Genomic DNA, 18,023 nt, shown 5'->3' with positions numbered 1-18,023 from the left:
GTGGATAGGTAAACAGAGTTGGTCTAGTCCAGCCTGGATTGATTAAGGGCACCAAAAAATATAATATGAAAGTGGAGTCAACTACTGGGAGGATCTTTTTAAGAGTGCATACTTGAAAAAGCAAGTAAGAGCAACACTGATAGATTGGGTTGAGAAGAATCACTAGGATGTCTACCGTATTAGAGCAGCGGTGGTGGCCATCACATCCGGCCAGAAGGACTTTTTCTATTCGACTTTTCCAATGACAGATGTAATTAAGACTTCTGGTTTTGCTGTGTCCAACCTCAAAACATTATTTGCCATCCACCACTGAACAGTGGTAAGGACTTCCGCTAAGGTGTTTCAATCATGGCTGGACAGGCCTTTGAGTCTGGCGAGGGCAGACTGAAGATAAGCTTTGTGTCATCTGCTGGGGGCTAAGAGAAGGCTACTTTAGCAGAGATTTGACTATTGCAGCCTCCCATGTGTCCCAAAAAAATGTTGCAGGTAAGGGAGTTGGTGAAGAGTATGTGGGATTTCACCAGCAGCTGATAAAAGTGGCTTCATAAGCTGAGGTTAACAGAGGCCTAAAGCTGGAACCAGAGGGTCTACAGATGTTTAGGGCCTGTAGAAATTGCTCATTGGTGACAAATGTAAGGATGCCAGATGTGTCTCCGACTGTCTGAATTGATCAGGGACTTAGCATTAATAATTGTAGAACAACAAAGCTAGAAGCTGTTTGGTTAGCAGAAACTAGCGTACGTGAAAGACCTACTATTGCACAGGGAAAGGAAGAGAAGAAAAAGGAAGACAAAGGTAACCTGGAAGTGGGATGAGATGTTATTAGATTTGTAGGATAAAAAAAAGAGGTGACAAGCCTCCCCGCACTGGCATACATAACAACATAGCGACTAGTTGATTTAAAGTAGACAGATCTGATGGGCCCTCCCCAGTCCAAAACTACTTGGAAAAGTATGATCCACTGAATTATTGTCAAGGGCAGCTATGCCTCATTCCTGCTAATTCCCCACAAGGGAGTTGAAGTGACGAAACAGCTGCCATTCTATTTTCAAACCAGACTGCAGATGCCAGCAGCCTAAATTAATACTGAACATGCCTATCACTGATATGATTACACAGATAGATGGGACACACAACAAGATAGGCAGCAGGTCATTTCTATTGATGCACTCAGGACCTGCAACAATATCCCAGTATCGCGAAGGATCTCCCAAACGCTGCTCCAATTTATGAAACAGTTGAAGATGTACTTCTTTAAAGGGCACTACATCAAACTGCAGTAACAATCCAATAACCAGCTACCTCTCATATCACTTGTTGATTCTATGCTTGCCTTTGGCACTGTATAGTGTGCCTCTGCCTATTTGGTTAAATATCGGCTGTTGAAATACCATCTACATATAGAGGCACACCGGACTCTTGCTTTTTTGGTTATTAGTTCCTTTACTGGCTGGCTTACAAATGCCATTGTTTTAAATTGCTGATATGTAAGCAATCTGCACACTGAGATTAAAATGACGATGTACACAAATTACACCTTTTTTTTTACAGGAACAAAACACCAATAACACTAGCTCAAATAATTATCTTGTGAAACTAATGGACAAATAAGTAGCTTTTGTTACAAAAGTTATAGTACCAGAGGAGCAAGCTCAACTTAACCTTGATTTGGAGCTGTTAAAATTATATTCAAAATTCATAAAGGTTTCTTTCTGAAAAAAACTTAAAAAAATAACACTTGGGGCAGAGTATGTCAAGATGAATTTGAAAACATGAAGGATGAGAACAAGAATGTACCCATTATAAATGTTTAATGTAAAGAGACATGCCATAGTTTTAGCAAATGCAACTACCAATGGTGTAGGAGAGGCACAAGTCTGATGCATGTAATTTTATCATATGCTTCTTCAGAGTTAAGTGATACGCAGAAGCGCAATTTAGTCATTGAGCAGGAAACATTAGCTGTAATTTGGGTATTCCGGTACCTTAGAATATACTTATGGGGTATATCATAAAAAGTTCATACGGATCTCAGCTCACCTATTTACCTTCTGATCACCAGTTGTTCAGGTCTAGCATCTCTGAGAAGTGAAAGATGATTAGGAAAATTACAGGAATAGGACTTCAGTGTATAATTTGTAGCTGGTAAATAGACCAATACAGCACACTGACTTTCAAGAGTGAGGGAAAAGATAAAGGCTAAAGCTGCAGAGAAGCAAATGGAAGAGCAAAACTGGGTAGCAACAATAGGAATAGAAGTGGCCAAAACCACAGGAGAAGAAGAATGGAAAAAGACAGTACTTATAGATTAAAAAACTGCAAGAAATAGTGGAATGGTTTAGAGAATGATGGCTTGACGATTGTCTTCATCTTAGTCAATACGTGGTTAGGAATGAATTAAGTTTAGATGTGTAGGGCATACATAAGGGCCCTCATTACAACATTGGCGGTCTTTTCGCAAGACCGCCAAGTTACCGCCGCGGTGAAGACCGCCAGCCGTGGCGGTCTTCCGCTCCGCGTATTATGACCGCTGGCAGCGTACCGACGTTTTCCGTACGGAAATCCGCCAGCAGCTACGCTGGCGGTCGGCGGGAAAGTGGAGGCTGCTCAACCGCCACGCCAACTCAACACCGCCCACAGAATCACATCCCACGATTCTGTGTGGCGGTGTTCTGGTGGCGGTGATGTCTCCATGGATCCCGTCGCCTCCCGGAGGACCAACGCACAAGGTAAGTTGATCGTCTGTTAGGGGAGGGGGTGGGGGGATGTTGTGTGCGTGCATGGGGGTGTGCGAGTGCGTGTATGCGTGCGGGGGGTGCTGCTGTGTCTATGGGAAATGTGTGCGGTTCGGCCGGTGTGCATGTCTGCATGTATGTGTGCGGGTATGTGTCCTCGTTGTGTATGTGTGTGTGTAGGGGTGTGTATATGTGCATGTTGGGGGTGTGTGCGTGTAGGGGTGCGTGTATGTGCATGTTGGGGTTGGGAGGGGGTTTGTACTACCTCTGTGGGGTGGCAGGTGGGTGGGGGGAGGACTCGTGGGTGGTAGTGGGGGGTGGAGGAGACCCCTATCAGTGCCAGGGAAGGAATTCCCTGGCACCGATAGTGCCTACCGCCATGGTTCTCATGGCGGTTCCCAACCGCCAGAAACCGTGGTGGTATGCAGGGTCCTGATACCGTTGGCGGTCTAGTGACGACCGCCGGGCCAGAGACCGCAACCTCCAGCCCAGCGGTCATTACCGCTGTGGCGGTCGGAGTGGTGAAGTGGCGGTCAATTGCGGCGGTGACCGCCGCGGTCCAAATTCCATTTTTTTTTACGCCGGTCTGTTTGCGGTCTTACCGCCGCTTCTCCGCCGACCGCCAGGGTTGTAATGAGGGCCATAGTACCTAAAATAGTTCCGCAAACAGACTTGAGATCTCAATGGTTAATGATGGCACATCACGGCCATTTAGAACAAACTCTCACCAAAAGGCATCAGGGAGCTAAATTTGTGGTCAGGTTTAGATAGCGAGCTGGAAGAGTTAGTCAAACATTGTTCTGTCTTTCAAGCACTTGAAAAGGTACATAAAATTAAAGTACAACCGTTAACATGAATGGAGTATTCCACCATGCAGTAAACTGGCTAGTGACATATTTGGACATATGTAAAATTTAGAAGAGAGAAAAAAAGTTTGTCATGGCAATGAGTGACTGCCACTGTAAATGGCTGGACTTTAAGAAATCTATTTTGGAACAAAGGATAGCTAGAAAAGATTGTATCTAGCAATGGGGTTCGTTCAGATGATAGTTTAGACACTTACATGAGAGGTACACAGGCTGATTAAGGATAGCTTACAATTAGCTCCTGTTAATAATCTCCTATTGAGAGATGTAGATGACAAAAGTATATGGGAATGTAGACCAACCCAACACTCTGCTACAGGGCATAGTCTATTTGAGTTAATGAGGGGAAAAAACCTAGAACAACATTTTCTTCATGCACCAGTTTAGCAGAGGACAAGACAAAATAAATAGAAAGTTGGAAATTAGTTAGAAGATTGGTTGAAGAAAAATAGATCAGCATTTTCTAAACATACAAACGTTATTAAAGTGGGTTGAAATAACCATAAAAGATGCATCTATATAGTATAACCAAAGTGTTCTTAAAATAAATATGGATAGGGAAACAAGGATGTAAAAGTAGAAAACGAAACAAATACCAATGACAACTGAAAGGTACACTTAAGAAATGTGAAGAATACAGATTGAGGGCATTGAAGGAGTCAATACACACTAGTATGTTAAGTACATGTACACAGGGTAAAGGGGGAGATGTGCTGAATGCAGCTTTTGATGCATCATCGTAATGTAGAACATAGACAGTTGACTCTAGTTTTATTTGGTGAGTAGCATTATTTCATGCTGGTTTTCACAATAGATGACTTACAGTTTACCAATTTGTTTTACATGATTTTGATGTGAGGGTTCTGTTCAATGGTCAAGTCTCCAGATCTGCTTTAGACTGTGCATCTACTGGGTAAGTTGTATTAAGGTTTCTAGTTTTCAGTTTCTACTGATTTTTACAGATAAATACAGAAATAAATCAATGTGTTTCCTGTTTGCATTTATTTTTAAAAGTGGAAAAATACAGAAAATGTGACTTTTTAGTGGCACTTCATGTTATTCATGAATTCCCAACAAATAGTCATGCAGATTGAGAGCATGTGGAATTTAAAAAAGGAATGAGATTTCCTTCCGTAACCACATATCTCAACATATGTTTGTGCTATTCTGCAAATTTATTCAAGTGTGTTGTTTATTTTACTATATTTTGCCACAGTAGGAAAATGCCTCTGATGGCATGGTTACCCCCTAACGTTTTGCCTTTTGTTGATGCTAGTTATGATTGAAAGTGTGCTGGGACCCTGCTAACCAGGCCCCAGCACCAGTGTTCTTTCCCTAAACTGTACCTTTGTCTCCTAAATTGGCACAGCCCTGGCACACAGATAAGTCCCTTGTAAATGGTACCCCTGGTACCAAGGGCCCTGTGGCTAGGGAAGGTCTCTAAGGGCGGCAGCATGTATTATGCCACCCTGGGGACACCCCACTCAGCACATGCACACTACCTACCTATTTAATTTTGCCACTATCAACCTCTAAGGGGAACCCTTGGAATCTGTGCACACTATCTCTCACTTTGAGATAGTATACACAGAGACAACTTCCTACAGCCACCTACTGTGCTAACACTGGATAGGCATCAAAGTATGATTATACATTTATTTGCTAAATAAATGTGGTAATAGATGTGTTACTGATTCATTTATTCACAAAGCACAACATAAATATTGACAAATACCGATAAGATGACTAAAAAAATAAATCTGGCCGAATACAGACAGAAATATTAAAAAAAGAAATACCATGAAACCGGGAGCAAGCCAAGTTGTTATCAGTGGTGGTGAATGTTTAAAGCGATTGTTTACTATGTCATATTCTCTGTTTGGATACATTTCTTCCCTGTTCCTTGACAGTTAATTAAATTGCCTCTTTACACAATCTGGGAAGTTTGAAACTCTACTCCATGTATCCTGTCCCTCATGGAGATTTTTAGGAGGTTTTCAATAGGTGTATGTGTAGTTTTTTTTGCTAAGAAAAAAACAGTACGGTCAGATGCATCAGAAGCTTATAGTAACTTTGACAAAATGATATAGTTGGTGGATACAAAATTGTTCACGGTGACAGCTTTGTTACATGCCTGGAAGAGAGCTGTAACACACCAGTACAGCCTACTGAAAGATTAACTTATGTGGGACTAAATGTTTGGTGAAGCTAGGAAGAGCGCACACCAATGAGCTCCTGAGGTTTTCCAAACTGTGGCGCTTACTTGACTTTGTTCCTTTTCTCAAACGGAATCTAACAGTATGCTTTCCAATAAGTTTCAAACACATTCGGATCACCAGATCTGCACTTTATCAATGATTTCTTGGGCCACCCAGTGTACAGAATCCTGCTGTAGTCAAGGTCACTCATCTCAAGTCCTCCGGTGAGCTCCACCAGGGTTGAAGAAGCAAGATAATTCAGCAGATCATGAACACGTTAAAGTTGATGCTCTTCACCCGGGCATTGATTTGGAGCACAAAGGCGAGATCTGGGTCAGAAATTACACCAGTATTTCTTTATTTATGTGATTTGGCTGTGGAAGGTTGCTGGTCAGTCAAATGTGATTTTTGAGTACTGTCCCTGTTACATAAGTATCTGCTCCATTACATTTGAACTAAGGAAACACCCTTTCATCCAGTGGTAGATATGCTCTAGCTATTTCAAGATGATTGTCATCTGTGAATTTTATTATTGTTGATATCCGTTTGGAACTGCACCTTGTACTGCCCTAACACTTATGCCTATAGGCTCTTATAAAGCTCAAAGAGAATGTGAAAGGAGAAGGTCCTCTGTGGTTCTGACTCCATGTGGCATATTATGCAAGGAGTTCTGCGCAAAGCAGTTGGTGCTAAGTTCGGAAGGGGGGGTGGGGAGGATGATCTTCATTGTTTCACCATGCATTTGAGTACAGTAATTACGGTCTTTACTTGGCCATAGGGATGAATGAGCTTAACCGCTTCATACAGAACACGCACTGGGTGTGTAATTATTGATTGGATCTGTACGAACACTGCTAGCAAACTATTTTTGACATTCAACAGGTTGTCCTGAATATTGCGTATAAATTGGATAATATATGCTAACAACAGGAACACTTTCATTCTGGTTGTTTTTCTTTATATGCGATTCAAGTAAGAACATATCACTGGATTGTCAAATAAATATGATTGGTGTTCTTCCCCCAAATACTAGAAAGGAGTATCCTACATGTTAAATGTGACCCACGACACAATTAGTATGTAACAAACATTATGCAAGAGTCATTCCACAAATCAACTCCATACTAGCTGGTTTCCTTTGAGGATAAATTGTCTAAGTGGAAAATCAAAAGAGGGACTATGGGCTGAGTAAGGTCCAGCACCACACTCCTTAAATACTGTAGTATATCAAAAGAAGGATGCTGTTTTTCCAGAAAAAGCAAGGGAAAGAAATGAGAAACGGTAGGGCGGGACCAGGAAAGGGGCTGATAAACTGGATCCGGGGATCTGACTGATCTGAAGTGATTGCCCTCAGACACCAAGATGGGTGTCACGCTTCATCACTGAATCCAGGCTTCTCTAGCGAGTAACCCGTGAGCTACCTGTCAGTAGCTCTCCTGTGTGCATACTAGCCTTCTAAACTTAAACTTTTCTTGGTTAAATTAACATATGTATGACAAAACTGTCTATTGCAAGACAGAAAGATGTGTATTTTCAGAACTCATGAGATATTTCGAGAGAAACAGCTGAATTTCCAAAATATATTTAAAGGTGATTCATGAGTGATAATTCTTGTGCAGCGACTTATGACTAATATGATTATTTTTGTGCTGGGGTGGGGCACTGCAGCTGTGACTGTCATGTATTACCTACATATAGGCATGCCAAAGGGACAAAGCCTTTTTTTACACTACTGCTGGGAACCCCACTAATGATCTGAGGTGATCACTGCTGGTAATCTTGAACATGGTGGTCACTAATTTAAACCTGTCTGATGTGGTCACTGTTATAATAATAATATTAGTAGCTTGAGATGATTTTTGTTTACTATGAGAGGCTCTTATTACACAAAAGGTTTGGAGATCTCGGGATAACCCATTCTAAGGCCTTGTCAATGCCACTACCAAATCTTTTAGTTCTTTGAGGAGGACACGAATCGTAGCTTGAAATACAAATCAGAATCAAAGCTGAGTCACTGTAGCCAGAGGATACTCACTGCACTGACTTCAAAACTATGTACCTCATAATTCTGTTACTTTTCCATCTATCAGTCATTACTGTACTATCAGTCTATTGTTTTAAAATGTTTTTTAAGAAGGCTGCATAACCTTTTCAGTGCCGGTGAAGGTAACCATTTAGATAAACAGAGTCTGCTGCCTTCTCGTTTCTGCCACTGGCCCCACAGCCTGCTTTGCAACCCCTGCGATTTACACAATCTAACTACTGATCTCCTAAAGGTTGGTAGGCTTCAGCTTTACGACTTTCAAAAGTGGGTGCTTCTTCTCTATTACTGGGTGCTAAAATTCTCCCTGTTTGGGAGAAGGGCATATTGGCCAGTTAGCTGACAGCCCTTGATGATTGGGTGACCAAACATTTCTTAAACCTGAACCCCCCTACAAGGCTGAGTTTCTTCTGTTTTCCACTTGAGCTTGTTCTCTCTTTTGGCTGAATTAATAGTTGGCATCTTTGCCAGATGCTCCCCAGGCTTTTTTGTGAGAACGGGTTAAATATGAAACTCCATATAATAACCTTCCGCAAAAGCCTTTCCTGTTTGGTTTCACATGAGATTCAATATTAAATCCTTACTGAAGACTGTGGAATCACCACGCAAGCACTGTTTTTTTGTCTTGGTTGAGTGGGGAAACGTAACTTTGGTGGGGGTGTTTCAGAGTCCTAAGAGATTCTTCGGAATGGACATCCACAAACATGGTGACATTGCCAGATTCTTGCCTCCGTACATTGGTTGATCGGTACATCAGGTCCTTCACGTTGATTCTCTGGAAAACAAGACTGGTTATCTAAAGCAACATCCTTACCTCATGATGGTCAACTGCAATTCTGGAGAGGCCCAAACTTCCAGACATCAGTATTCTGGAGAGGCTTGAACTTCCAGAGGCAAATAAATTCTTCAAGTGGAAATCCTGTTTTCCTCCAGATGTTTAGATTTATCTCCGAGTAAGACCTACAAATTAAAAACCCATCTTTTTACTGTGTCTTTGAGTGAATCCTTGTTTTGCTATTGTATGCTGTATTGTTGAATTACTATCTGGGTCTGGAAGGCTTGGCATTTTTATACTCAGATTGTATGAGCAATCAAGTAAAGAACTCTGATACTTTCCGCCATATCAATACTACATAAAAAATGTCACATATGTAAACTGTGGCTTATCACTCAGCGATGCAGTTTACTAACTTTGCATAAATGCTCCTTTTTCACAGTTCAGTACGAAGAAAACCATCTAGTGCTTTATGTCACACTCTATAAAACAAGTACAGTTTTGACTTTAAAACAATAAAAACCTTTGCAGTATCTCCTGTTTCACTCAGGGACAAGTATAAATATCAAAAAGTTGATATTATAAAGCTGTATGTGATAAAAGCAGAACCTTAAGTTCCTAGACAATGAACTGGCCTAAGTAACAACACCAGAAACTGCAATTTTCCAATTACGTTTTTCGGTACAACCTAAGATCACAGAGTGGAAAGTATTACTACTGCACTCTTGTTGTTGGTTAATTTGACCATTTAGAAGTTTAACCAAATATGTTGAATGATTTATTTTTATCAATCTGACACCATTGTCCGATCCCTTTATCCCAACTATTATTACTAGATACCTGACACGTTTTGAAACAATCCTAATAAATCTGAGTGAAGCCCCATGCCATTTATTTGGAATAACCTAGACAACTAATAAATTAAAAAATGTTGGTAGTGCTACATATTCCTCACATAATCCCACCAAAAAGAACAAATTGACGTGCATCATTCAAAAGAGTCAAAAATATCTTTGTGTATGCAATCAAATACATTGATTAAAAAAAACCATTTAACATGTATGTTAAAATCTCATTTTTGATACTAAAAAGCACCGATTCAATTCAGTACAATTTAATTTGAGCAGATTAAGTATCTGCTTAAAATATTTGTACTAGTGTCCACATACATGCTTTTGCTAAAGCAAAAAATAAGACAATCCCACATTGCATGTTGTAATGCCTGCAAGCTGTCCCCATCACAAATGCAACAGACTATTTCATTGCAAGTTTACCTTTTCCGTCATAAAACTGATGCAAACGTCACCAAAGTGGGAAAAGCATAGAACTTTGCAACTTTGTGAAGCGGCAAATTTTCCACAGACTTTTGTGAAGGCTGTAAGAAAAGACAAAATGGTGCATACCTGATACTCTCCCCCTCTGTTTACTCAAACTACGTTTAGATCTGAAGAACTCTTTAAAACCTGTGTAACCATGTGTGTCATCTTCAAAACCTGTGTAATCCTGTGTGTCAGTTCCGCCCTGCTATATTTGAGGTCAGAATCTCTCTCGTCTTCAGAGTCACACTTGTGAATCCAAGTCAGAACCCAAAAAACAAATCGAGTTTCACTTTAGATTATTATACATGAGCATCTTCTTTTCCTCTGTTGTTTAATCCTTTTTTTCCCCCTCATTCTCAACCAAAATGTCTGCGATTTCACCTTGGTAAAAAATAAAACTGAAACATTCTATAAATCATTGATGCATCTTAAAGTACAAATTACTTACCTTCAGCAACGAAATATCTGGTAGAGACATATTCTATTTGCAGATTCCTTATCTTAGAATTTTCCCCCAAGCATCAGACTGGATCCAGAAATTTTCTCTTCGAGCAATACACTTGCACGTCGGTCAACTGCACGGGCGTCGTATTCGCTGTGATGATGTCGGAAGTAGTACATAGACTCCGCCTCAGTGCAGTGACATCAGTTTCTTTTAACAACTTTCCACGCCAAAGCGCAGAGCCACTAAGAACACTGAGATTGGTGCACCAGAGCTAAGGACCTGAAGGGGGAATCCCTGTCCCTAGAAATCAGTTTGCAAGCAGGGAGGATGGGTGGGTTGGTAAGGAATCTGCAACTAGAATATGTCTCTACCAGATATTTTGTTACCGAAGGTAACCGACTTCTACATCTGATAGAGACTTCTAGTTGTAGATTCCTTACCTTAGAATAGATACCCAAGCAATGCCATCCTCGGAGGTGGGCTGCGAACCAAGATCATACTAGAAAGTCCTGCAGGACCAAACGACCAAAGTAGCCGTCCTGAAGGACCTGAATGTCCAGGCAGTAATGTTTAGGAAATGTGTGCAGGGATGCCCACGTAGCCGCCTGGCAGATATCCAGGACAGGAACTCTGCATGCTAACGCAGTGGAAGCAGCAGTTTCTCTGGTAGAATGAGCACGCAAGACGGACTGTTTGGGGCGAGGGACAGCGGAAAGGCCAAGGGACTGAGTCATAGCCCGGGAGTCCTTGAATCTCTCCAAGGCCAAGTCCGCCTTGTCTCCAAAGATACGGGGGCCATCAAAGAGCATGCCCATAAGAGACTATTGGACATCCCCCGAAAAACCAGAAGTATGCCACCAGGCGTGTCATCTCAAGGCCACCGTTGTAGCAACCGATCTGTACAGCGAGTTGGCCATGTCCAGCCCACATCGGATTGCGAACTTCGTAGCATCTCTCCCATCGGTGACAGCTTGGGAGACAATAGCACAGGTCTCCTCCAGTATCTACAGCAGAACTTGTGTGACCGTATCCCACAGAGAGTGGGTATAGCGGCCCAAAAGGCATGCAGTGTTCAGGTACTGCAGCACGAGACTGGAGGAAGAAAAAAACATCTTCCCAAATTGTTCCATCCTTTTTGATTCCCTATCCGATGGTGCGGAAGGGAATGCGCCTGAGAAAGAGGAGAGTCTGGATGACAAGACTACCAGGCGTGGGGTGTTGGGACAGGAATTTATGGTAGTTCAGGGTGGGCCGATGGCGGCGTGCGATAGTCCTGTTCACAGGGGCCCCTGTGTTGGGTTTGGACCAAGTACCCACAAGGACATCGGTGAGGGCTTTACTGAATTGCCAAAGGGGCTCAGATGTGGAAGCCCCCGGCTGAAGCACCGCTGTCAGGAGATTTGACCTGACCTGTAGAGTAGGCAGCTCAAGGCCGAGGGCCTCAGCCGCAATATTGACCACCACAGCATAAGTCGGTCCCTCTGCTGTAGACACGGTAGGAGACAGCATGCCAGCGTCTGGAGAAGTGTCCAGTCCACTGGCCTCGCCCAATTCCTTTGCCAAGTCCAAAGAGGGGTCATCCTAGTATTCATCCGCAAGCGGATTCGGAGGGAACCTCAGTGGGCAGAGCCGAAGCCACCAGCGCAGAACCCGTAGGCCCCCGACTGAACCCCTTGGGCCGAAGGCACCTTATCGGGGTTGGCCTGCCCAAAAATGAGGCGCATGGCCTCCTAAAACTCCTTTAATTGGGCAGGGGTTGGAAATTCGGGGGAAGCGTGGAGCGGACCCAGAAGCAGGCTCCATAGACGGAGGCCTCAGAGTTGACGCTCCTCCTGTGTCGCATCAGCCGAGCAACGGGGTGAAGTCGAAGGGCGATGGGACTGCTTCAACGACTTCTTCTTCTTCTTCTTCTTACCTGTGCCCGAAGACTTGGAGGAAGAAGAATGGTGGTGGCTCCACGAATAGTCTCAAGACCTCCCTCTCGAGCGAGACCGGGACCTATGTGGAGTCAAGCGCTGGGCCACCATGAGCTTGAGGCTTTGGGTCGTGGTCGCGCTCCAAGCACCACAAACAGACCCAATGCGGATCCGTCACTGACATCATGCGGTGACAAGTCCTCGCACAACTTCAACTTCAGGGACATCGACGCACCAAAAACTCACCAAAAAACTCCACAAAACAGTTGAACTTGGTCAAAAAGAGATCAGGGTAGCTCTCGCCAGATCAGCGCGTGGTGTGGAAAGAAAAGAACTGACGTCAGACTGAGGTAGCGTCAATGTACTACTCCTGAGGTCATCACAGCGACTACGACGCCCTGATCCAGTCTGAGGCTTGGGGAAAAATTCTAAGGTAAGGAATCTGCAACTAGAAGTCTATCAGATATGTCAATTCTATTGAACAAAAGTAACACAACCACCTCCTACCAAAGTAAGTGTCCATCTACTACTTTGCTTTCTTCCACTTAATATTTTGCTACTTGTAGTGTGCATACATTTTCCTTTCTTGCCTTTGCTTTGGCTCACCTTTACAAAAATATACTGTTATTATTCTTCCACCTATGTTTCCTGTCCCTCCCCTTCAGCATTTTCACCTTAATTACTATGTGTGAGTTCCCATATTTATTTACCTTCTGACTACCGCTGTTCTTTCCTCTTGTCTCTTCTAGATTACTCCTGGCCTGTCCCCGTTTTAAAACCTCACTTCTTGGCGTTACGGTTTCCTGGTTTTCCCATTCCTTATCAAATTTACAATATTTTAATATCCTCTGGTGTAGAGGATTCTGTCATTGTAAAAAAATATTATCCAGACACAATGTTATCCCCTTGTGCATTTCTCTTCCACTTCACTCCGATATTGACAAAACAATTTGGTGGACGTAAAACATTTCTACTTGAAGTTAAATACTTGCATTCACCGCCTGCCCGCCAATCTGTTATGTTTTATACAAATTAATTTCTAGCAACTCAATTTTCAACATTTTTAGGATTAAAGTTTCGTGATGAGAAATCTTTCTAGATAAATAAACACAAAAGATTCTTCTTACTTATGATAGTTAGGGCAAAATTGGCTGCTGTATTGGTTCCATCTAAAACTTTAAAATATGAAAATCGGGATTTAGCATTATTATGATGCTGGATTCCATGTGCTTTCCAATATCTAGTAAGGTACATAACAAACAAATGTTATTTTTCTCCATAATGCTATGCTACTGATTTATTTACTAATATAAGAGAAACACGGATAATGACAATTTCTAACAGCCAATGATTCCAAACATTCACTCCAAAGTGAGTAGGCAGCATGACATAGGACAAGGGCAGCCTCATCCACGATCACCTGATAGACTGGTAATAAAAAGAAAAGGTCACGGTTTACAAATTATTGCATTTATGGTAGTCAATAGAAGAAGTTCTACTGCCTAAGCAACCACTACCAGCAAATAACTATCTGAAAGTATGTGTTCTCCATATAAGTGGTCAAGCTAGAGCTGCAATTATCAAAATGTCACCCTTCAAGAGACCCCCAGTGGGTATTTCTGAAAATAGGAAACAGCTGTAAAACTAGGTGTAGCAAAGTTCGACCCAACTTCCCCTTTCCTTTCCACTCAAACCCAAGATTTTCTGTTTGATGTCTATCTGATGTGCTTAGGAACAGCCTTCTCTGAGTGCAGGTAGCATGTCAAAGGAACCCACCACACAAAAAGGACAAGAGAAGAATCGACAGGGAGAAACAGGCATGGAACAAACATGTTTATATGGGATCAATTAACTTTACTCCCAAGAGAAGTAAGCACTGAGTACTTCTTACGGAAGGCATAGGGAACCAGTCCATTTAGCCGTCTAACACGTTCCTAATGGTGAAATGCTTTTCTGAGAGCTGTAGATGTCTTCACTTGGGGAAAGTGAAATGTTGATTGAACGAGACAGAAACTCAACCCCTAATTCTTTCTCCTTCAAAGGCTACCAGAATTGTTTACTTTGTGCCATATTCTACTTCTCATGGGCACTGCCTAGGACTCATTCACAAGACTCTTCCCTCTTTCCCTCCTGCGATATCTTCTTATCCTCTTTCTCCAGTCAGCATTGGTGCCAATGCTAGGAATTCTCTCTCTCCAAGGAACCTCTCAAGAACTCATGGAAAAGACTGGAAGGCAGATTTCTTATATATCTATACAGTATGGTATTTATCATGCAAAGAAAGACAGTTAGCTGAGAACCATTTTAAAGGAATAAATACGATTTTGCTGCACTTTGCACTGAAATAGACAATTGAGTACAAAAGCGTTGGGGAAAAATATCTGTCATGGTTAAATTAATTTAAATGGAATGGTCCCTTATTTACAATATTTGATTTGTATATTTTTCTAACATTTTTGTTTTGAAAAATAACCCAACCTCAACATGTATCATAACACTGACCATAACACAAACCTTAATTTTCTCAAGCCTTGTGCATGGCTCTTATCCTATACCCAACCTACCGTGAACCTAAACTTGCCCTCACATTTTCCTGAAACTAGCTGTTTACTCTTACATTACCATGAATTTAACCCACATCCTAACTTTAGTCCATACTGTAATTCTAGCTGAAACCCTTTCCCTGATCCTAACCCTAGACCGGACTATAACTTGTATCCTAACTGTAACTCTTAAAGCAAACCTAACTGTCCCTCATCTTTATCCTGTCCATCTCCTTCACCGTCTCCTAATTTTAATTACATGTATTTACCTGATGTGCATTTGTTGCATTTTGTTTCTTCACTGAAACTAGTTCTCTATTAAATATTTTCACAATAATCTGGGATGGAATGACAATTGTCTGAAATAACCACTGCAATCAACGAGGGACATTATACATATCTTTTATTGTGCCCATTGTACATAACATCTTTGGATGGGCATGACTCAAGGTGTCCCTCATGCCTATTGAGGTCTCTGACTAACTTAGTCACCACAAACAAAACAGTCGGCTTTGCGGCAAGAAGGCTGTGCATTAGAATTGATGAAATTCGACTGAGACTGCACTAGGACTGATTTTTGTGGACCACCGATATCTGTCTCTGTTAAAGAAAATTACTTATTTAGTGATTTTAGCTCCAATTACAATTAAGTAAAATGGGTGAAAAAAGGGAATACTACTTACTGCACAAGCGAGGAGTAAAGTGCATTATTCTATTTATATTTTAGTGATTTGTGCAGAGCATTGGCTACCGAGTCTGGAGACAGATGGTTATCTGAGTGTCATCTGCATAAGAGATAATGGAAAAACCACATGCTTCCATAATGTCTGCCACAAGACAAATTAAAAAGCAGAGGGCTCAGCGAGGAGCCCTGTGGCACCTTCCATGCTATAGAATGGGTTGTGGAAGCAAATGGTTTGGAAGTGACCTGAAAAAAACGGTTCTGCAAAAATGAATTAAATCTAGAGAGGGCCTTGCTGGTGATTCCACAGTTCTGGAGTCAAAAGCGGAACTCAAAACCAAAAGGGTAAGTGCTGCACTCCCACCCCTGTCCACAGCTTCTTTGAGGTTTTCTATGACCTCAAGGAGTGCGGACTCAGTGCTATGGCCTGGACGGAAGCCAGTTTGGCACACTTGTAAGAGGTTGTGAAACTCCAGGTACTCAGAAAGTTGTATGTTAATGTGTTTTCTAAAATTTAGTCTGGAACATTAACAGGGAGATGTTTTCAACTTTTCCACCTCCAAAGTAAACTTTTTTTTAGCAGCAACCATATTGGGATTACACACTACATTACCTTGCGCATGTAGTTGGAGGATCTCACAAGCGGTGTGGTAGCATTTAGAAAACTATGCAGTGGGGTCCAAATATCTATAGGCTGATAGGCCGGAGGCATAGTTGAGTAGTAATAGTCCAGTTCTTCACTGCAGTAAATCATATCCAGTAACTAATTCTTAAGCACTGATGAGCCTTCCCTGCCACCAACACGCCAAACTTCTCTTGGCCAACAATAGCGCCACTGTAGCCAGGCATCAAATACTCATAGGGAGAGTGAATGTGTAACCTAGGAGCAGTGATTGCCACACATCCACCTCAGACATTAATGACAATTGACTAAATATTTCATCCCAATATGCTTGAACTGCAAGGCAACATCAGACCAGGTGCATAATGTCCACACCGGGGCAGGGGTAGAATAAAACTATCCATTTCTGCTCAGAAGCTACGGAAAAAACAGCAAAAGAATATTAGGAACGATCCACATAACAGAGATCTACGTCGTACCTTCCTTAAATTAAATAAAAGCTTGCAGACTGGTCTGGGGAAAAAAAGGGAAATAAATGATCATTTTTGGGCCAAGATGCTATATTTAGCGAAACAAAAAAACGCAAGTTCTGGAAAGTGGTCAATGGAATAAACTGCCCACAAAGGCTAGTAGTTAATTCCAATATAGCAAAACAGACATGGGTAAAAAATGTAAAATAATTATTTGAATCACCATCAATTGGGATGCGAGAAGAAAAAACAAAAATTGAGAACATCAGGAAGGGGGGTTTAGAAACCAAAGACTTTGATATAGCTTCCCGGAGAACCAAATAAAGAAATTAGTATTAAGTTCCAGAAAAGATGGTGCTCCAGGACCAAATGGGCTTCCTCAAGCCTTGTACTCATCAAATGTAGATCTATGGATACCAGTACTGGTTACAGTTTATAATTGTGTGCTACAGCAGCAGATAGTGCCAGATTCATGGTGGGGTTCTAATAAGAAAGGTAATAGGGATGTATCTGAAAACTACCGGTTGATAACACTCCAAGATATGGAAGCAAAGTATTTTGCTAGTCTATTACTGAGTAAATTGCGTGAATGGGCAATAGATAGAAAGATTGTCCCACTAGACCAAACCGGATTTACACAAGGAGTAGGAACAGAAATTAATATTTTAGTATTGTCATTGTTACTAGGCAAACAAATCCCTAAAAAGCTACTAATGTACCTCTGTTTTGTCGATTTTAAATCCGCTTTCGACTCAGTGAATCAAAATTTACTTTAGAGAAAACTTACAGCATTGGGTATTCCATCCGGTCTTCTCAAGGCTATTCAGCTACTGTATACTGACACTTGAGTGAGGATACGGATTGGGGATGGGTCTGTCTTGTCAAAAAAATATATACCTTTCAGGGACTAAAACAAGGCTGTGTCCTGGCACCCTATCTTTTTAATTTGTTTCTAGCAGACCTCTCACATGAACTAAAAGTAGTAAATTCACATGCACCAAGACTAGGCCCGATGTCTATATCTAATCTGCTTTACACAGATGATGTTGTTTTCATAAGCCAAACAGAGTGGGCTACACAGATTAGTTGGAAGGTTATCAGATTACTCGAAGGAAAACAGGTTTACAGTAAATTCAAAAAGACCAAGGTAATGGACTGTAGCTGGAGGATAAATAAGAAGCATAGATGGTTCCTGAATGGAGAACAGGTGGAGCTAGTCCAATCCTATCGCTATTTGGGAGTACTGTTTGATGAATAGGGATGCTTTATCCAACACAGGGAGGAGTTAAAAAGGAAAGGATTAACACTGCGCGTAGCACTTTCAATGCTAAAAAGAACCTTGAATGGCCATAGCATTCTACCACTATTAAAGGTGATATCAGCCAAATTGGCACCTAGCTTAACGTATGGC

The 18,023-nt window shown here is 41.7% G+C and overlaps 1 long non-coding RNA gene across 2 annotated transcripts in view; it reads right to left on the bottom strand.

Moving 5' to 3' along the window:
* LOC138284769 (uncharacterized) overlaps positions 1 to 18,023 on the bottom strand; it is a 48,150-nt gene that overhangs the window by 10,892 nt on the left and 19,235 nt on the right. For both annotated transcript variants that reach the window (XR_011201455.1, XR_011201456.1), the window contains exon 2: positions 8,655 to 8,800. This is a non-coding gene — a long non-coding RNA (uncharacterized lncRNA). The remainder of the gene's footprint in view (positions 1 to 8,654; positions 8,801 to 18,023) is intronic.

The sequence above is a fragment of the Pleurodeles waltl genome, chromosome 3_1 (assembly GCF_031143425.1).
Source record: "Pleurodeles waltl isolate 20211129_DDA chromosome 3_1, aPleWal1.hap1.20221129, whole genome shotgun sequence".
Lineage (NCBI taxonomy): Eukaryota > Metazoa > Chordata > Amphibia > Caudata > Salamandridae > Pleurodeles > Pleurodeles waltl.
This window is presented reverse-complemented; position numbering and strand designations above follow the sequence as displayed.